Source organism: Dipodomys merriami, unplaced genomic scaffold (assembly GCF_024711535.1).
Source record: "Dipodomys merriami isolate MVZ:Mamm:240054 unplaced genomic scaffold, mDipMer1.0.p SCAF_57, whole genome shotgun sequence".
Lineage (NCBI taxonomy): Eukaryota > Metazoa > Chordata > Mammalia > Rodentia > Heteromyidae > Dipodomys > Dipodomys merriami.
The window spans coordinates 1,258,608-1,276,504 of NW_027206146.1; the positions used below are offsets into that span (position 1 = coordinate 1,258,608).

The 17,897-nt window shown below is 55.8% G+C and overlaps 3 long non-coding RNA genes across 3 annotated transcripts; all 3 read left to right on the top strand.

The window, feature by feature from the left end:
* Positions 1-3,089: 3,089 nt before the first annotated feature.
* On the top strand, positions 3,090-6,994 carry LOC138812650 (uncharacterized). The gene is made up of 4 exons (XR_011367614.1): positions 3,090-3,187; positions 4,107-4,222; positions 4,402-4,419; positions 6,985-6,994. It is a non-coding gene; the product is annotated as an uncharacterized lncRNA (long non-coding RNA).
* An 836-nt stretch (positions 6,995-7,830) lies between these two features.
* LOC138812651 (uncharacterized) lies at positions 7,831-11,223 on the top strand. Its single transcript, XR_011367615.1, has 3 exons — positions 7,831-8,058; positions 10,105-10,122; positions 11,103-11,223. It is a non-coding gene; the product is annotated as an uncharacterized lncRNA (long non-coding RNA).
* A 1,764-nt stretch (positions 11,224-12,987) lies between these two features.
* On the top strand, positions 12,988-16,380 carry LOC138812649 (uncharacterized). Its single transcript, XR_011367613.1, has 5 exons — positions 12,988-13,064; positions 13,355-13,384; positions 14,525-14,901; positions 15,630-15,667; positions 16,166-16,380. It is a non-coding gene; the product is annotated as an uncharacterized lncRNA (long non-coding RNA).
* Positions 16,381-17,897: the final 1,517 nt, after the last annotated feature.

Genomic DNA, 17,897 nt, shown 5'->3' on the forward strand with positions numbered 1-17,897 from the left:
TGCGGCTCAGGTGGTAGAGTGCAAGCTCTGAGAAGAAAAAGCTTGTGGACAAGTGCCCAGGTCTTGAATTCTACACCCAGGCTTGAAAAAAGAAAAGGTTCATTAATTCATTAATCAATAAGGCCCTTTGCCAATGATTCTAGAAATGCCCAGCAGGTGGCATGAGAGGCCCCAGTGACCTGAGGTCAGGGACACACCTTCCCCCCCCCCCCCCCCCCAACCCCAGGAAATCAGCCACCCTGAGCATCTTCTCACAGACTTGCTGGCCTGGGAGAATGAAAATGTCTGTCAGACAGCCAGGCACTGGTGGCTCATGCCTTGTCATCCTAGCTACTCAGGAGGCTGGGTTCTGAGGATTGTAGTCAGAAAACTAATAGTAGCAGTGTGGACTCAAGTGGTAGAGTGCTAAAGCTGAAGAGCTGAGGGACAGTGCCCAGACCCAGAGTTCAAGCCCCATGACCACCACCAACAAAAAAAAAAGTCTGTCTGAGCCCTGAGTCCATTTTTGATGTCACTGGGTTGCCGAAGGCTGGGTTTTGACAGCTGTCCAGGCCCAAGAACTCCACCTGTGGTCTGGGGCCAGCCCAGGAGGAGACCCCAGTGGGAGCCTCCCTCCTGACTTTGACTTAGGTCACCCTGCCTCACCCTAGGCCTGCAGCCCATGTCCTTGTTCTTGTGCTACAGAGACCATGCTTAGTGTGTGCCAAGGGACAAATGCCACCCTCTCCAGCAACAATGGCAGTGATCTGTTACCCTACCTCTGCCCAAATAAAACGCTTTCAAACAATCACTCATGTGTGGTGTGGCTGTGTATATGCTTTTGCTTCCACATAAACTTTAGAAGCAGATTAATAAAGTCTACTTGGAAGTCTCCTTCAAAGAAAAAAAATAGAGTAGATTAATCATACAAAGGGGTTTCCTTTTTTTTTTTTTTTTGGTCAGTCGTGGGGCCTGAACTCTGGGCCTAGGCTCTGTTCCTGAACTCTTCAGCTCAAGGCTAGCGCTCTACCACTTGAGCCACAGGGCCGCTTGTGGCTTTTTCTGTTTATGCGGTGCTGAGAAATCAAACCCAGGGCCTCATGCATGCAAGGCAAGCACTCTACCACTGAGACACCTTCCCAGCACCATTTGTGTAATTGATTAAATTCGACCCTATTATTTTCTCAGGGGGCTTGAATTTAGGGCTTGGGTGCTGGCACTTAGCTTTTTTTTTTTTTTTTCCCCAATCCTGGGGCTTAGGTGCTGTCCGTGAGCTTCTTTGTGCTCAAGGTTAGCGCTCTACCACTGGAGCCACAGCCCTACTTCTGACTCCTTCTTAAGTAGTTTATTGGAGATAAGACTTTCCTGCCCGGGGCTGACTTTAAATCTGATCCTCAACTCAGCCTTCTGAGTAGCTAGGATTACAGGTATGAGCTATGGGCACCCAGCTCTCCATTATTCATATGCTGACATATATTTGGGCACTAATGGGATTTGAACTCAGGACCTTGGGCTTGCTAAGCAAGACACTTTGCCCCCATGAGCTGTGCTCTCTGCTCCTGAAAGCCTCTAGCATTGGAGACTTGAGTTTGAATTAAATTCACCATTTGGGTGAATTCTTACAGTGGGAAAAGTTCACAAAGTTGTCTCTCCGCTGGGACTCACAGGCTCCTGGGGCCCGGGCTGAGAGCTGACAGGAGTGAAGTCGGCCTAGCCATTCCCAGAGACCTGGAAACTTTCCACGCTGTCATCAGACAAAACAACAAGGCCCCAGCCCCGGGAGCACAGAGCCCTGCTAATGGAGCCCTCCGTGCCCTCCTGCTGTCCCTTATAATTGACTCCCCGAGGCCAGCCTGATCTCCTTGGGCCCAGCTGGTTCAGCGCCCTAATGAATTCCACAGCCCCGAGGTCGCAGGTGTCCCAGACTTTCAGGGCCCCTGTGGGGTTCGTTACTGCCAACTTCTAATGAGCCCTGGGCGGCAGGGCTGGCGAGGCTCCGTTCCCGCATCAGAAAGTTCACTGGGGTCTGGAAAGCCGTTTCTCCCACGGCTGCCCGGGGCCTGTGTCCCCTGGGCCTGCAGCACCTCCCATGCTCTGATCTTCAAGGAGAGGAGCATGTGGCCCTGCCTGGCATGCCTGGAAACTGCACACTGGGTCTCCTCCTCCCGCCCTGCCCTATCCTCGCGCATGGCCGGGCACCCGGTGTGGATCGTGCGGCAGTGGGGGCCTGGTACTAAACTCAGGGCCCCAGCTTGCTGTGAGGGGGCTGTAAAAGCCATGTTGAGAATCACAGGCACAGCTGTGCCTCAGTATCGATGGGGGGAGGGCTAGAACCCCAAGTCACACACTCCTAATCCTGATCCCTGCTCACTCTGAACCTGCCTGTGCCTGCCAGGAGCTGTGACACCTACACGTCTCCCACGCCACGGGACATACTGCATCCCTCAGAAATGAAAAGAGCAGGGTCCTGGTGGCTCACGCCTGTCATCCTCGCTACTCAGGAGGCAGAGATCTGAGGACTGAGATTCAAAGCCAGCCTGGGCAGGAAAGTCTGTGACACTCTGATATCCACCAGAAAACTGGAAGTGGCGCTGTGGCTCAAGTGGTAGAGCGCTCGCCTTGAGCTGAAGAGCTGAGGGACAGCGCCCAGGCCCAGAGTTCAAGCCCCATGACAGACAAAAAGAAAAAAAGAAGAAGGAGAAGAAAAAAATGCCCAGCGTGTTCAGAAGTGGAGTCACGGGTGTTTTGTTTTGTTCTTGTCGGGCATGGCCTGGGCTGGCTTTGAACTGGGATCCTCAGACCTCAGCCTCTGGGGTAGCCCTGGATGAGGAGTGGGGGGAGGCCCAGGCTGTGGGGAGACTGGAGGGAAGTCGAGACTGGATGATGTGGGTAGAGTGGAGCCAGACAGATGGACAGGGCCGGGGGTCAAGATGAACCCCAAGTGCTGGATCTGGGGCTGGGCGGGGTCGGCAGGGCAGGCATTCTGCCCATAGGCCCACATCCACACCCCTCCTCGGCCGGCCCTGTGCCACACACACACGCCCCACAGAACTCTGGGCTTTTCAGCAGCACTGCCACCTGCAAGCCCCGGGCAGACTTCCAGAACTTTCTGGTGACTGGCTCTGTCTTTGAGCCAAATACTGAGACCCTCCTACAAGAGGGATGGCGCCGGCCTCTGGCTGCACTTCTGAGGAACCTCAGGTGACAGGTGAGGGACCCAAGACCACTGCGGGCCCTGGCTCTTCCTCCCTCCCCCTCCTCCCCTCCTCTCCTCCTCCCCCTCCTCACAATCCCCCTCTTCCTCCCTGTCCTCTTCCTCCTCCCCCTCCAACCTATGTTCCATCCCCCTCTTCCTCTTCTTCTTCCCTGTCCTCCTTGCTGTCCTCCTCCTCCTTCTTCCCTGGATGGAATCACTTCCATGAGCTTTTTCCTGAGTCACTATTTGGGGAAACTGAGGCTCAGACAGATAAAGTTGCAGACGCAAGCAAGTCCACGCTGCTGTGTGGGTGGGGACAATGGGAACAGTGGGGACAGAGACCCCTTCACACCCCAGCTGGGCCCCGGCCCCAGCCTGTCTTGGCCCTTGGAACCTGTGTGGACATGTCACCTTGCTGGGCAGAGGTGATAAAAGTAGTCAGCTGTGTGCCTGTCTTGGGGCTGAAACTCAGGGCCTGGGGGCTGTCCCTGACTAGCTTTTGTGCTCAAGGCTGTGCTCTACCCCTTGAGCCATAGCTCCATTCCTGGCTTTTCAGTGTCTCCGACTTTGCTGCTTGGGCTGGCTTCCAATTGGGATCCTCAGCTCTCAGCCTCCTGAGTGGCTGGGATTGCAGGTGTGAGCCATGGTGCTCAACTCCAACCGTTTGTATGGAGTTTCCTGTGCTAACGGAGGGTCTGGGACTCAGTTGGCTACGGTCTCTCACACAGGTGAGGCCACAGTTCAGAGGCTGGCCAGCCCCAGGCACAGCATGGCTCGGCTCCTACCCTGGCTTTAAGATCAGTCAGACGCAAAGGAAGAGCCAGGCCCTGGGGCGGAGGCCGGTGTGGGCAGTGATGGCCGCGGGGCGGGTGTGGGCAGTGAGCCGAGGCCGGGCAGCAGGGTGGCCGTGAGCCCCATCTGCCGTCTGCAGAGCCTGAGCCGAGTCCTCTGCCATGGGCTGGTGGGGGCCCCGTCCACAGTGGTCGTCGCTGCTGCTGCTGCTGCTGCTCTTCCTGGGCCTTGCCGGGACCTGCACCCCCCAGAAAGGTGAGGACGGAGGCTGGAGGCTGGGCTGGAGGAGGATGGTCTGCACTGACCTGGCGATGCTGGCCGGCCTCCGCCCCAAGTTCGTGGCTGCAACCCTCCCCCACCAGTTGCTTTGAGTCTGACCTTCGCTCTCCCCTGCCCGGTCCCTCTGTCCTGCTGGCCCGAACTCCTGCCTGCAGATGCATCTGAAGAGAAGCGTAAGCGTTGTGGGACCCCCTACCCCGTCTCCCTACCCCTCCCTGCCCCCGCCAGTCCTGCCATCTGGGGACCCTGGGGATGCCGGGCTGGGCCTAGCCCTGGTTGGGGTGATGATTCGAAGTCAGCTGCTGCACACCCACAGCTAAGACAGAAGCTGGGGAAGAGAGGCCCAGGAAGAGAGGCTGGGAAGGGACAAGAGCTCTGGCCAGAGGGGAGGGAGACAGGGTCCGAGGGTTGTGGTTTGAAGCCAGTCTAGGCAAAAAGAATTTAGTGAGAACCCATCTCAAAGAAGCAGCCAGGTGTGGTAATTCTGGCATGTAATCCTGGCAATGTGGCAGACATAAATCGGAGGGTCATGATCCAGTCCGGCCTGAGTGAAAATGCTCGAGACACAATTGGGAAAATATCTAAAGGGTGAAGATCTGGTAGCATGCCTCATGTGGAAGGGCACCTGCTCAGCCATGGGGCCCTGAGTCCAAACCTCAGGATCACAGTGATATTAGAAAAGCATTTTCGGCTTTTCTGCTCAAGGCTCCACTTCCAGTATTAGACATTTACTTTTAAAATATGTGTGCAAGAGGAAGTTGGCTCAACACCTCGCCTTTGTAATCCTAGCAACTTGATTACTGTGGCTTAAGGCCAGCTCAGGAAACAAAAACAAAAACACAAACACAAAAAGGTTGTGCGCAACTCCATCTCAACTGTGCCCTTGTGGACGAGTGGAAGAGCATCGCCCAGGGAGTGGGGGAAGGTTCTCCACTGCTCTGACCAGGCTGGCCAGCCCTGTGTTAACCTTGGTCAAATTATTCGAGACAAGCTTGAATAATGAGGGGGGGAGGGTCCCAGCCTGGGAGCAGGGGTGGCGGAGGTGGGAGTGGAGTGAGGGCCAGGGCCCTGGCGCTAACCCCCCCCCCCCGTCTCCCATGTCTCCACCTCTAACCCCCCCGCCCCGTCTCCCGTGTCTCCATCTCTGTTTCCACTTGGACCGCCGCCTCCCCTTCCACCCTGCTGTCCCTTCCAGTCAAGCGTAAGTCTCAGGCCCCTCCACACAATTGGGGGCTCCCTGCCCAGCGGGACGGAAGGGGAGGCCACCGACCCCCCCCCACAAGACCCCCACCTAGAACACAGCCTCATCCCAAGGCTGCAGGCACTGCTGGATAGGGGGACAAACAGAGGGACTTTGTGGAGGTTGATGGTATTCTGTGACCCTGTGAAACTGTGTGTGTGAGACAGTCATAGACAGAGACAGAGAGAGACAAAGACAGAGACAGACAGAGACAAAGACAGAGACAGACAGAGTCAGAGAGATAGAGACAGAGACAGAGAGAGACGAGAAAGACAAAGACAGAGAGGAAACAGAGACAGACAGAGGCAGAGAGATAGACAGAGACAAAGACAGAGTCAGAGAGACAGAGACAGAGACAGACAGGGACAGAGACAGAGTCAGAGACAGAGGAAACAGAGACAGAGACCAAGAGAGAGGGAAGTGAGGGAGACAGCAAGAGAGATGGGAGAAAGAGATAGGAGGAGAAAGACTGAGGCAGAGATGGGAAGAGGGAGAGATAGGGAGAGAGATACAGAAATAAAGAGAGGAGGGGAAGGGGGGAGAGAGAGCGAGCAGAAGAGAGTGAGAGAGGGAGGGAGATAGGAAGAGGGAGAGAGGGAGAGAGAGGAGAAGCCAAGTGCCGTGGTTTCCCAGCTACTCAACAGGCTGAGATTTGAGGATCAGGGCAGAAGTCAGCTTGGGCAGAAAAGTCTGTGACTTTTTTTTCTTTTTCTTTTTTGTCGGTCATGGGGCTTGAACTCTGGGCTTGGGCACTGTGCCTCAGCTCTTCAGCTCAAGGCTACAACTTGAGCCACAGCACCACTTCCATTTTCTGGTGGTTCATTGGAGCTAAGAGTCTCACAGACTTTCCTGCCTGGGCTGGCTTTGAACTGTGATCCTCAGATCTCAGCCTTCTGAGTAGTAGCTAGGATGACAGGCGTGAGCCACTGGTGCCCAGCCCAATCACTGAGATTCTTATCTCCAATTAACCAGCAAAAATCCAGAAGGGGGCTGTGGTTCAAGTAGTAGAGCACCAGCATTGAGTGGGAAAGCTCAGGGACCGCACCCAGGTCCTGAGTTCAAGCCCCAGGACACACACTCTCTCTCTCTCTCTCTTTCTCTGTCACACACACTCACACACACATACATACACACACAGAACCAGAAATGCACAGAAGATTAGGTTGGGTCTCATTATTATTATTATTTGAGGATTAATATGGCGGGGTCGGCCAGGGTTGGGGGTTTGTTGTGGAGTCCCTCCCCCCCAGCTTCAACCTTTGGTGCCCTGGGCAGCTGCAGGACAAATGTGACTCAACTCCAGCGGGGTTGGGGACTGGGGGGGGGGGCACAGAGCCAGCTGGGTCCCTGATCTGTTCCCGGACCTGCGGGGCTCAGCCACACTCGCAGCCAGCCCTCCGATGACTTCATTCATTTCCTGTTCTCTCCGGCTTGCCTGGGAACCTGCGGGCCTCCTCTTGCCTGGGAACCTGCGGGCCTCCGGCTGTCCACACACCAGTGCTGAGAGGTGAGATGGGGGCCAGCTGGCCCCTCAGCGGCTCTGACCTGGGCTCCTGGCTCCTCTCCCAACTCCCACAGCCCAGCTTCTACTCCAGAACCGGAGTGTCCCCCCTGCACCCAAAATCCAGGCTTGGTCCCCTGTTATTACACATACTAGGTTCACAAAGCAAGCACGGCTAAGAAATGAGGCAGCCAGGCCTCGCGCAGGTGGCTCACGCCTATAATCCCAGCTACTCAGGAGGCTGAGACGGGAAGGTCACAGTTCTTTACCTCCAATTAATTACCTCCTTCCCCCTACTCACAAACACACACACACACACACACACACACACACACACACACACACACACACACACACACACACACACACACAGCCAAAAATGGAGCTGTGGCTCAAGGGACAGAGCGTCAGCTTTGAGCAAAAAAACTCAGGGACAGTGCCCAGGTTCTGAGTTCAAGGATACATGCACGTGCACATATTCACACAGACACAGACACACACACACAGACACACACACACGGTTCTTTCTAAAGCAATGCTCTCCCCAGCCTCTCCCCAGCCCCAGGGCGGGGGTGGGGGGGGATCTGGGTTATCTCCTAGGGTCTGGCCTTGGTCCCCATTCCTAACCACTCAGCACCCTGCTCCCTAACCATCCAACACAGCCCTTGGGAGCCTCTGCCCCTCCCCAGCCCCCAGCAATAACCTTGGCTTTGTTTTTCTAATTGCTGTGTCCTGGCACACCCGGCCCCTCGGGCTCCCCCCCTCCTGGTCCTGCACCGTCTGTAACTTCGAGTCCTTAACCTCGGCCCTGTCTCCCTCCAGGGATCCTGGGTAAGTGCGGTTTTGAGGACTCACTTGGAGGCTTCTCGCGGGTGTCTGGGCTCCTGCTTGGGTGACTCAGACCCAGAGAAGCATCTGGAAGGTGGACACTTCAGAAACTCAGACTCCAGTGGGAGCAGGGACTCAGCCCAGCATGGCAGGGGCCGTGAGGGGTGGCGGGGAAGGAGAGGGGCTTGTCACTGTGTGTGCCCTCTCCTCCCGCAGGGATGATGGACAGACTGACCCCCGAAGGTGAGTGTGGGCGCTACCCTGCCTGCCCACGGGGGGGGGGGGAAGGGGCTTGTGTTCATTCATCCACTGGAGTTTCCACATGGCCAACACTGCCTGGGCCTTCTTTATTTCCACCCTTCCAGGTTTGTAGTGCGGGGGATGGAGGCAGGTCTGGGCCAGAGCTTCTCGCCCCGCCCCCCCTCCCCTCACGAATGCAGGAAGGGAAAATAAAACTCAGAACCAGCCGCTTCCTCTCACTCCCAGTTCTGCGGATGAGAAGGGCCAGGCACTGGTGCTCATGCTTGTCATCCCAGCTACTCAGGAGGCTGAGATCTGAGGATCGTGGTCAGAGGACAGTCCAGGCAGGAAAGTCCCAGGGGCCTCTTATCTCCAGTTCACCACCGCCTGGCTGGAGATGGAGCTGTGGCTCAAAGTGGTACAGCGCCAGCAGAAAAGCTAAGGGACAGCACCTAGGCCCTGACTTCAAGCCCCAGGACTGGCATGCATGCATTCGTGAGATGCCTGTGTGTCCTCAACTTGCACATGTCCACATGTGTATAGATATGCACACCTACACAGAACATATTCTTGAATGTGGAATGTAGTATGCAGAATACACACATGTGCATGTGTGTACATGTAAGTATATGTATGTACACACTTGCTTACACACACACAGGAAATACACTGTCCCTGGGTAGGTTCTAGGCTCTCTAGCTGCCTGCCCAGCCCTTAGGTTATTCTAAATAATTTTATTTTTTTTCTGTGTATGTGGTGCTGGAGAATTGAACCCAGGGCCTCATGCATGCTAGGTGAACATTCTATCACTGAGCCACCTTCCCAGCCCCTGAGGCTTAGCTCTGAGACAAGGTCTTCCTCGGTGTCTCAGTACAGCCTGGAAGCTCATCTTGTCTCAGACAGAGATCTTCCCACATCAGCCTCCTAGAGCTGGGATTACAGGCGCTGCCACCACCACTGACATTTTTTTTTTTTTAATTTCACCTTGTTTGGGTTTGTTTTTGTGCCTTAATGAACAGTGGGATAAGGAACATGTTTATGAAATCATTGCTTTTCTTCTTTTCCCAAATATGTGCCTGTTAAGTCCCTAAGAGGGAAATAGTCCAATCAAATATTGTGCTTTAGTTTTAGACAGAGGTGGAGCAAATTTATATTCCACCAGCTGCCCGTGACAGTGTATTTATCTATCTATCTATCTATCTATCTATCTATCTATCTATCTATCTATCTATCTATCTTGATTGTCCTGAGGGTTGAATTCAGGGCCTTACATTGATCAGGAAGGTGCTCTACCACTTGAGCCACATCTCCAGTCCTTCTTGCTTTGGCTATTTTTCTTTCTTTTTTTATTTTTTCAGTTGTGGGGGCTGAACTCTGGGCCTAGGCACTGTCCCTTAGCTCTTCAGCTCAAGGCTAGCACTCTATCACTTGAGCCACAGTGCCACTTTCGGCTTTTTTCTGCTTATGTGGTGCTGAGGAATCAAACCCAGGGCCTCATGCATGCGAGGCAAGCACTCTACCACTGGGCCACATTCCCAGCCCTGGCTATTTTTCTAATAGGGTTCTAGAGTGAAGCCAGGGCCTGCTTCCGCCACCATCATCCTGCCATCCACTCCCCAGTGGGCATGGATGGCAGGCATGGTGCATGTTACAGCAATCAGCCTTTTCTTGTTTGAGATGGAGTCTTGTGGCCCTTCCCTGCCTGCTGGCCGCCCTCTGCCCTGGCCAGACTTCCTCACTGGCTCACCCCCCTGGTCTTGCAGGTCTCAGACAAAACATGACTCCCTCCTCGATGATCCCCCTGCCACCCCCCTCCCCCGCCCTACAAGGTTGGCCCCTGCTGCCCCCATAGTGCCCTCTGTGGCAGGAGGGGGAGGGGTAGGCATGGCTGCGTGCTGCCTGCTGGTTGCCCACACATTTCTGGTCCCGGGAAGGGAGGCTGCTGCCTGGAGCCCCCTCCATCCTGCCTGTCAGGACCCCCTGTGAACATGTGCTTCCCCCCCTCTCTCTCTCCCTACTGGCGCCTGGTGGGCCTCGCTATCCCTGCAGACAGGACAGATGACGAAGGTGAGTGTGGCGCCAGCCATGCCTCTGAACCAAGCTTCTCACAACTCCCTCCATGGTTTTTAAAAATAAACCCTGGGCTATGTGGGTAGTAGTGCACTCTTATAATCCCAGCTAATCGGGAAGCAGAAATAGGATCACAGTCTGAGGTTGGCCTTGGACAAAAACATGAGAACCTAAAAAAGAAAAAAATCTGTAAGCAAAAAGGGCTGGGGACATGGCTCGGTTGATAGAGCACCTGCCTAGTAAGCTAAAGGCCCTGAGTTCAAATCCCAGGTTGCCAAAAACACCTCTAGGAAGGTTGGATCGTGCCCAGTATTAGGCCATTGGCATGGGGGATGATGATGAGGCCCTCCAGGACTCCCCCACTGCCCCGGCAGGGGGCATGGAGGGTCTCTGCCCGGCATCTCTACAGGTGCCAGGGAAGCGGCCATGACCTGAAGATGCTGCCAGTTCTCATGCACCAATACTCCAGCCCCTGGCTCCCTGCAAGCCCTGGGCCAGTGTGGCTTAGAGCTGGCCGGGAGGATGAGGTTTGGAGGCAGGGGTTCATTCCCCCAAATTAGACTTAAAGCTAGAGAAAACCTGCAGGGCTGGGCTGGGCTGGACTGGGAAGGTGGCTCAGAGGTAGAGTGCTTGCCTTGCATGCACGAGGCCCTGGGTTCGATTCCTCAGTACCACATAAGCAGAAAAAGCTGGAGTGGCGCTGTGGCTCAAGTGGTAGAGCACTCGCTTTGAGCTGAAGAGCTGAGGGAAAGCGCCCAGGCCCAGAATTCAGGCCTCACCACCACCAAAAACAAAAACAAAAACAAAAAAAAACCCACCCGGCATCGCCAGCCCTGAGTTCAAGCCCAGCACCCCCCACTCCCCAAAAATAATAGCCTTGAAAACACCTAAATGAAGAAGGCATGGATGCCCCCCATGAGGCTAATGCACCCCATTCTTTTCCTCCTCCCTTCCCACTTCCCCACACTGCTCTCCAGCAACAAGTAAGTCATGCGTTTATTTTTCCTTTCCTGGGGCCACATGGGTATTTCCAGAAGCTGAGAGGAAGAAAGGGAGGAAGGGAGGAAGGGAGGAAGGAAGGAAGGAAGGAAGGAAGGAAGGAAGGAAGGAAGGAAGGAAGGAAGGGAGGGAGGGAGGGAGGGAGGGAGGGAGGGAGGGAGGGAGGGAGGGAAGAATAGATTTCAAATTTGAGGCCAACCTGGGCTACTACACAGCAAGACTGTCTCAAAAAGAGAAAAAATAAACACAAAAGGGAAGGAGTCAGGAGGGCGCCAAGAGGAAGGAAGAGAGGCATACCCCCCTCCCCGTCCTCTCACCACAGCCTGGAGGGTGCTGAGGGGGGCTCTGCTGTCTCCTCCCCTCTGGAGGGCAGTCTTGGGGGAAACTGAATCCCAGGGAGTCTGGACCAGGAAGTGGCAGTACCTGTGAGAGTCAGGGGGGTCCAGGGAGCTGGCACCCCCCCTCGCCCTCCTGCCCCACCATCTGAAGCACCCCACTGCCCCTGGGGGGGCGGGGGAGGGATGGGATGTTAACACCGACTCTACTCTTCTCACCTCTGCCCTGCCTGCGGGCTCCACAGCACTGACACGTGAGTTCACCCTTCTGTCTTCTCCCCTCTTTTGGGGTGTGTGCGTGTGCGTGAGTGTGTGTGTGTGTGTGTGTGTGTGTGTGTGTGTGCATGTGCATGGGCACTGTTTCTGAGCTTTTTTACCCAAAGCTGGCACTCTATCACTTGAGCCACAGCTCCACTTCTGGCTTTTTGGTGATTCATTAGAGATGAGTCTCATGGACTTTCCTGCCTGTGCTGGCAGGGCAGGCCCCTGGGGTGCGTGCACGGCTCTGTGAACCCTGCCCCACTTAGTGGGGGCTCTGGGCTCCTGAGAAGCCTGGCGCTTGGTCGGGCCTGGGTGAAGATCTGCTTGCCATGTCACTAACTTGGCCTGAGCCAACCCCCCAGACCCTCAGCTCCCTCTCCTGCCTGCCTGGGGGAGACGCCATCTTCTGTCTGGATGTCCAGCGAGGGGCGGGCAGCCAGTTCTTTCCCCAGCAGCTGCAGGGTTTCCTGCGGCCGGTAGTGGCTGTTTCCAATAAAACTTTATTTAAAGCTGGGTCAGATGGCGGCTCACCCCTGACATCCTAGCTTCTCATGAGGCTGAGAAGAGAGAAACATAGTTCAAGGCCAGCCTGACCAGAACAGGCCAGAAGTGGCCCTGTGGCTCAGGGGGTAGAGCACCAGCCTTGAGCAAAAACAAAGAATACAATTGGGGGGGGGGGAACAATGCTCAATAGGAAGTGTACTCATTACCTTGTTCATGTAACTGTAACCTTCTGTATAGTACCTTTACAATAAAAAATTAAAAAAAAAAAAAACAAAGAATAAAGCTCGGGGACAGTGCCTGGCCCCTCCCCCCCCCCCCCCCCCCCCCGCCAGCCAGGCCAGGGGCCATGACCAACCCACGGCGCCCGCGGGAACCATGGGACCCGGGCAGCGTGGCTCCTGGGATGCCTTGAGCCTGCTGTGCACCCCAGGCCTGTGCCTCGTGCCTGGGCTTTGTGCTTAGGGACCCCCTCTCTCACCACCCCATGTCCTACCTGGCCTCTGTGTCTCGGCCTCCTCTCTCTGACCTGGCATGGGCTGCCTTCCTTCCGGATGAACCAGAGATTCTAGGTGAGTTCCTACACCCCGCCTGGGGGTCGGGCGCCCCTCCCCCAGCGGTCCCCTCCCTGGCCTAGATGTGGGGGGGCTCTACCCTTTGCACACACTCTTGGTCTGCAGGGCTGGGGGGGGTGTGTGTGCAGCCAGTGGCTAGCGTTACAGGGCCAGGACTGGCTGGGATAGGAGGGGGCCAGGCTGCAGGGCTGCAGGTTGGGACCACCCGTATGTGACTGCTCCTGGCCCTTCTCCATTGCAGGTTTGCTGAGCCTTCAGGTGGTGAGCGGTACGTGGCTGTGCACACGCATCTCCTGTGCAGATGGGAGGGGGGCGCTGGGATACTTTGCCAGCCCACCAGGCTTGCCTGGTGTCGGGGATAGAGCGGGGACAGGAAAGGGGGGTTGCAGGAGGGGTGGACACATGTGTAGCCTGGGGTGGGAGGCTTGTGCAAGGGCCCTGAGGGGAAATGCCAGCCACCCCGTGGTTGGGAAGCATCCACTCCACGCTGTACAGGTAATTTTTGTCTTTTCTTTGTCTTCCTCTTCCCCGCTCCTTCCTCCTCCTCTTCCTTCTCAGAAGAGACAAGCAAGGACTGCAAGGAAGAAGGTGAGGGCTGGTGACAGCCTTTGCGTGGGGGGCAGGGAGTAGACACACTGAGAAAGAGCCTGGGTGTCAAGGTCCCCATCCCAGTGTCCTCCGGAAGGAGCCACAATCCCCAGTATGCCTTCCCCCCAGTTACCTCCCCCCCCCCACACACACAAGATGAGCCAGGAGCTCCGCCTACACCAGCAGCTCATCCAGGGGCTCACATTGACCTGTGCCCTTCTTTCCGGTGGAGTGTTTGAAAGAAAACCACACAAACAAGGCTCCCTGTGATTCAGGTGATGGGGGCAGCTCAGGAGAGACGGCACACAGGGCACACAGGGCTGGTGCGTGGCTCAGTGGTAAAGCACCTGCCTGAAAGCCTGAGGCCCTGAGTTCTAATTTGGATGGAAGGAAGGAAGGAAGGAAGGAAGGAGAAACATCAGTGGGTCTCACTAGTTTTATAAATTACAAACATTAATAACTCTAGAATTGAAAATAGAAAACAGAAATTAAGAATTCCGTTTCTGACAACCTGTATTTCCAGCTACCAGGACAGAGAATACAGTTGAGACCAAAGTGGGTAAAGGCATCACACACACACACACACACACACACACCAACACAAGAGGCCAGGTGTGTGGCTCAGTGGTTGAGTACCTACCTGGCCACACAAAGCTCTGAGTTCAAATCCCAGTACTGCCCAAAACAGATTCATACCCATGTCAACAACACAAATGCTTACATGTGAGTAAGTTTCTAAACTTACCAAAGTATTCCAAACACTGGAAGTCTCTGCTGGGAGGGAGAACATGGCTTCCTAAATTCCTACCGAGAACATGTCTTCGTCTCTCCTGAGTTTACGTTCACACTGGCAGCATGATTTTGACCTGGGATTTTATATGTAAACTGGTATGTCTGCTCATGAGTTTCAAGTTTTCTTTTAAAACAGATGATGAAAAGAAGGCTGGGTGGTGGTAGTGGCCCCGCTGTTTAAAATAAGGTGATGGTGATGCCAGTGGTGAGAGGAGAGGTTTGCTTGTCTGGGCCGGGCTGGTGCGGCTGAGCATGGAGCCGCCAGTGCAGGCAGTGGGCACAGGCAGGAAGGGCTGGCTTCCAGGAGGGAGCGGATGAGCCAGGCCTCATGCCTTCACTTGTCCCCAGCAAATCCAGCGAACCCAGAGGACCCAGCGAACCCAGCACACCCAGTGGACTCAGTGAACCCAGTGAACACAGCAGATCCAGTGAACCCAGCGAACCCAATAAATTCAGTGAATCCAGTGAACCCAGTGTACCCAGTGAACCCAGTGTACCCAGCAAACCCAGTGTACCCAGCAAACCCAGTGTACCCAGCGAACCCAGTGTACCCAGCAAACCCAGTGTACCCAGCAAATCCAGAGAACCCAGTGCATCCAGTGAGGATCGTGCCAGCCACCATCCAGCCCCTGAGATCCACCCGGAGGCGGCCGGGATGGAACTTCCTGAGGTGTGCCTACATGATGGTCACCTTTATCTTCGTGTCCTACAACAGAGGGGACTGGGTAAGGCCTCTAAGCCAGGACACCATGGATGCTGGGCGGAAGGGAGGGAGTTAGAGAAAGGAAGGAGTCACAGGCTGGACATCACTGGTTCATGCCTGTCATCCTTGCTACCCAAGAGGCTGAGATCTGAGAATAGAGGTTTGAAGCCAGCCTGGGCAGGAAAATCTGAGAGACTCTTTTTTTTTTTTCCTGGTCATGGGTCCTAACTCTGGGCCTGGGCGCTGTCCCCAGCTCTTCAGCTCAAGGCGAGCATTCTACCACTTGAGCCACAGCGCCACTTCCGGCTTTTTCTGCTTATGGGGTGCTGAGGAATTGAACCCAGGGCCTCATGCATTCAAGGCAAGCACTCTACCACTGAGCTACCTTCCCAGCCCCTGTGAGACTCTTATCTCCAATAAACCACAGAAAACCAGAAGAAGCGCTGTGGCTCAAGTGGTAAAGTGCTGGCCTTCAGGGCAAAAAAGCTCAGGGATAGTGCCCAGGCCCTGAGTTCAAGTCCCAGGACCTGCCGATGCACACACACACACTGCACGAACACACAGGTGTCACAGAAGCCACTTATGGGGACAGAGAACCTGAAAATGAGAGGTGGGCATAGACCGGGGTGGCTGAGGTAGGACAGGGCAGTTAGACAGGATTCTGCAGCAGGGAGGAAGGCAGGGGGAAGGAGGAAAATGGGGGACAATAGGGGAAAGGAAGCTCACTGTGTCTTCCCCTTGTCTTCCCAGTGCTACTGCCACTATTGTAGCCTAGAGCTGGACTTCAGGTATGGTGCAGCGGAAGGGCCAGGCTTCCCGCCTGTGGTCCCATGGGGTGGTCCACTCCCAATACTGCGAGTTTATCACTGTGAACTTCAAGCTGCTTCCTGTCCTGAGCAACAAATGTGGGGGTTGACAGGCGCCGGTGGCTCAGGTCTGTCATCCTAGCTACTCAGGAGGCTGAGATCTGAGGATGATGGTTCAAAGCCAGCTAGCAGGAAAGTCCAAGACTTTCTTATCTGCAATGAACCAGAAAGACTGTCCCCCCCCCCCCAGGGCTCAGGCGCACAGAGCACCCTGTTGAGGTGCAGAGTAGCTTCCTCTAGTGGAGGTGGGGGGAGGGGGTGGAACTGAGGCATCACACCTTGAACTAGATGCTGAGACTGGTGTGTGTAGGACGAGAGGTGGGGGTGAATGTGGGCTCCAAGAGTGGGCGGGCAAGGAGTTGGAGAATGCATGATGTGAAGAAATACACATACATTTCTTTCTGTTCTTTCCTCCCTCAGACGCGACCCCTGCTGTGCTTTCTGAGGACCCCCGCCTTCCCGTGTCCCCAGAGAGCTGTGGCCCTGAGTGGAGGGTGACAGGGAGCATGAACTGCCCCCCCTCCTACCTCCTGCATGGCGGGCAGGGAGAAGCCATCTGTCCTCATAATCATCTCCCCCCCCCCCCCACATCTCCATCCTGCTCTGCTGCTGACATTAAATTCGTGCTCCATGAATGGCCGAGTGCCTGGTCCTTCCATTCAGCAGAGTGGCAGGGTTGCCAAGCACTGGACGCCGTCCGGCCCCGGTGGCAGGGCCAGCAGCTCTGGAATGTGTGTGCATCGCATGTGGGAAGCTGGAGCTCAGCCAGGTCTGTCTCTATTCTCTGGCGTCGATGTTGGGGGCCAGCACTGAGGACATAAAAGTAGAGACCTGGCTGTCCTGGAGTGGGCCGTCTCAGCTCTTCAGCCCTGCCCCGTGTGTGTGTGTGTGTGTGTGTGTGTGTGTGTGTGTGTGTGTGTTGGTCCTGAGGCTTGAACTCAGGGTGTGGGTGCTGTCACTGAGCTTTTTTTCCACTACTTAAGCCACAATTCCACTTCCAGCTTTTTGGTGGTTAACTGTAGATTAGAGTCTTACAGACTTTTCTGCCTGGGCTGGCTTTGAACCAGCATCCTCTGATCTCAGCCTTGGAGTAGCTGGGATTGCAGGTGTGAGCCACCAGTGCCCGACATTATTAAACAAATGAAGGTATAGAAGCAGCCATAACTCTGAGCCCCTGGGGTTCTTCCTTCAACTCCAGACAGGAATACCACGGGGCCTGCACAGCCAGTCTCCTGGGTCCCAGTTCCACAGACCACACAGGCCTGAGCCCAAAATGAACTGGTGTGCCTTCCTGTGTGTGTGCAGCTCTTACCACCCCCCCCCCACACCCTTCCCTAGAGACTCTGGTTGCACACCCTCTCCTCCCCGGGCACCTGGGTGCCCACCCTGTGGTAAATGCCTCAGTGTCTTGCCTTAGAAAGCTCATGGGTCAGGTTAGGCATGGTGGTTCATGCCTGTAATCCCAGATGGTCAGGAAGCAGAGATGGGAGGATGGAGGGTGAAGACCAGGCCAAGTCATCTAAAACACAAAGGCCAAGAGGGCTGGGGGCCTGGCTTCAGTGGAGAGCACTGGCCTGAGATCAAACCCCACACCACCCACCCCAGATCACCCCCACCAAGCCACCCACCACACCACACACCATACACCACGCCCACCAAGCCACACCTACCCAGACCACACCCACCCCAGACCACTCCCACACCCACCCCACCCCACCCCATCCCACACACACCACACACAAAGGGTCTTGGGCAAAGAACGGCCCCTAGGTGGTCAGGCAGATCCTAGCCAAGGCCCTCACACCCCTTCGCTTCCGGTTAGGGGCGCGGCGGCTCGGGTCGCGCTGGCTTCTGTGAGTGGTAGGCCGAGTTCGCTCCGCCCACACGCGCAACGAGCCAGTCAAACTCCACAGAGCCCCGGTCGCGGGCCCTTCGGACGGGAACATGCCGCATGGTTGCCGAAGGCTGCGGCTCCGGGTCTGCCTCCGGCCGAACCGCCCGAGCCGCCCGGGAAGGCGCCTTCGCGCGGGAGCACGTCCGGGCTGCCGGCAGCCAGGCCGAATAACGGCGCGAGACCCTTGTGCGCGGGAGGGCGCAGGGGCGTGCGGGGCCTCGTGCGGGGGCTCAGACTCCGATTGGGTGAGCGTGCTGT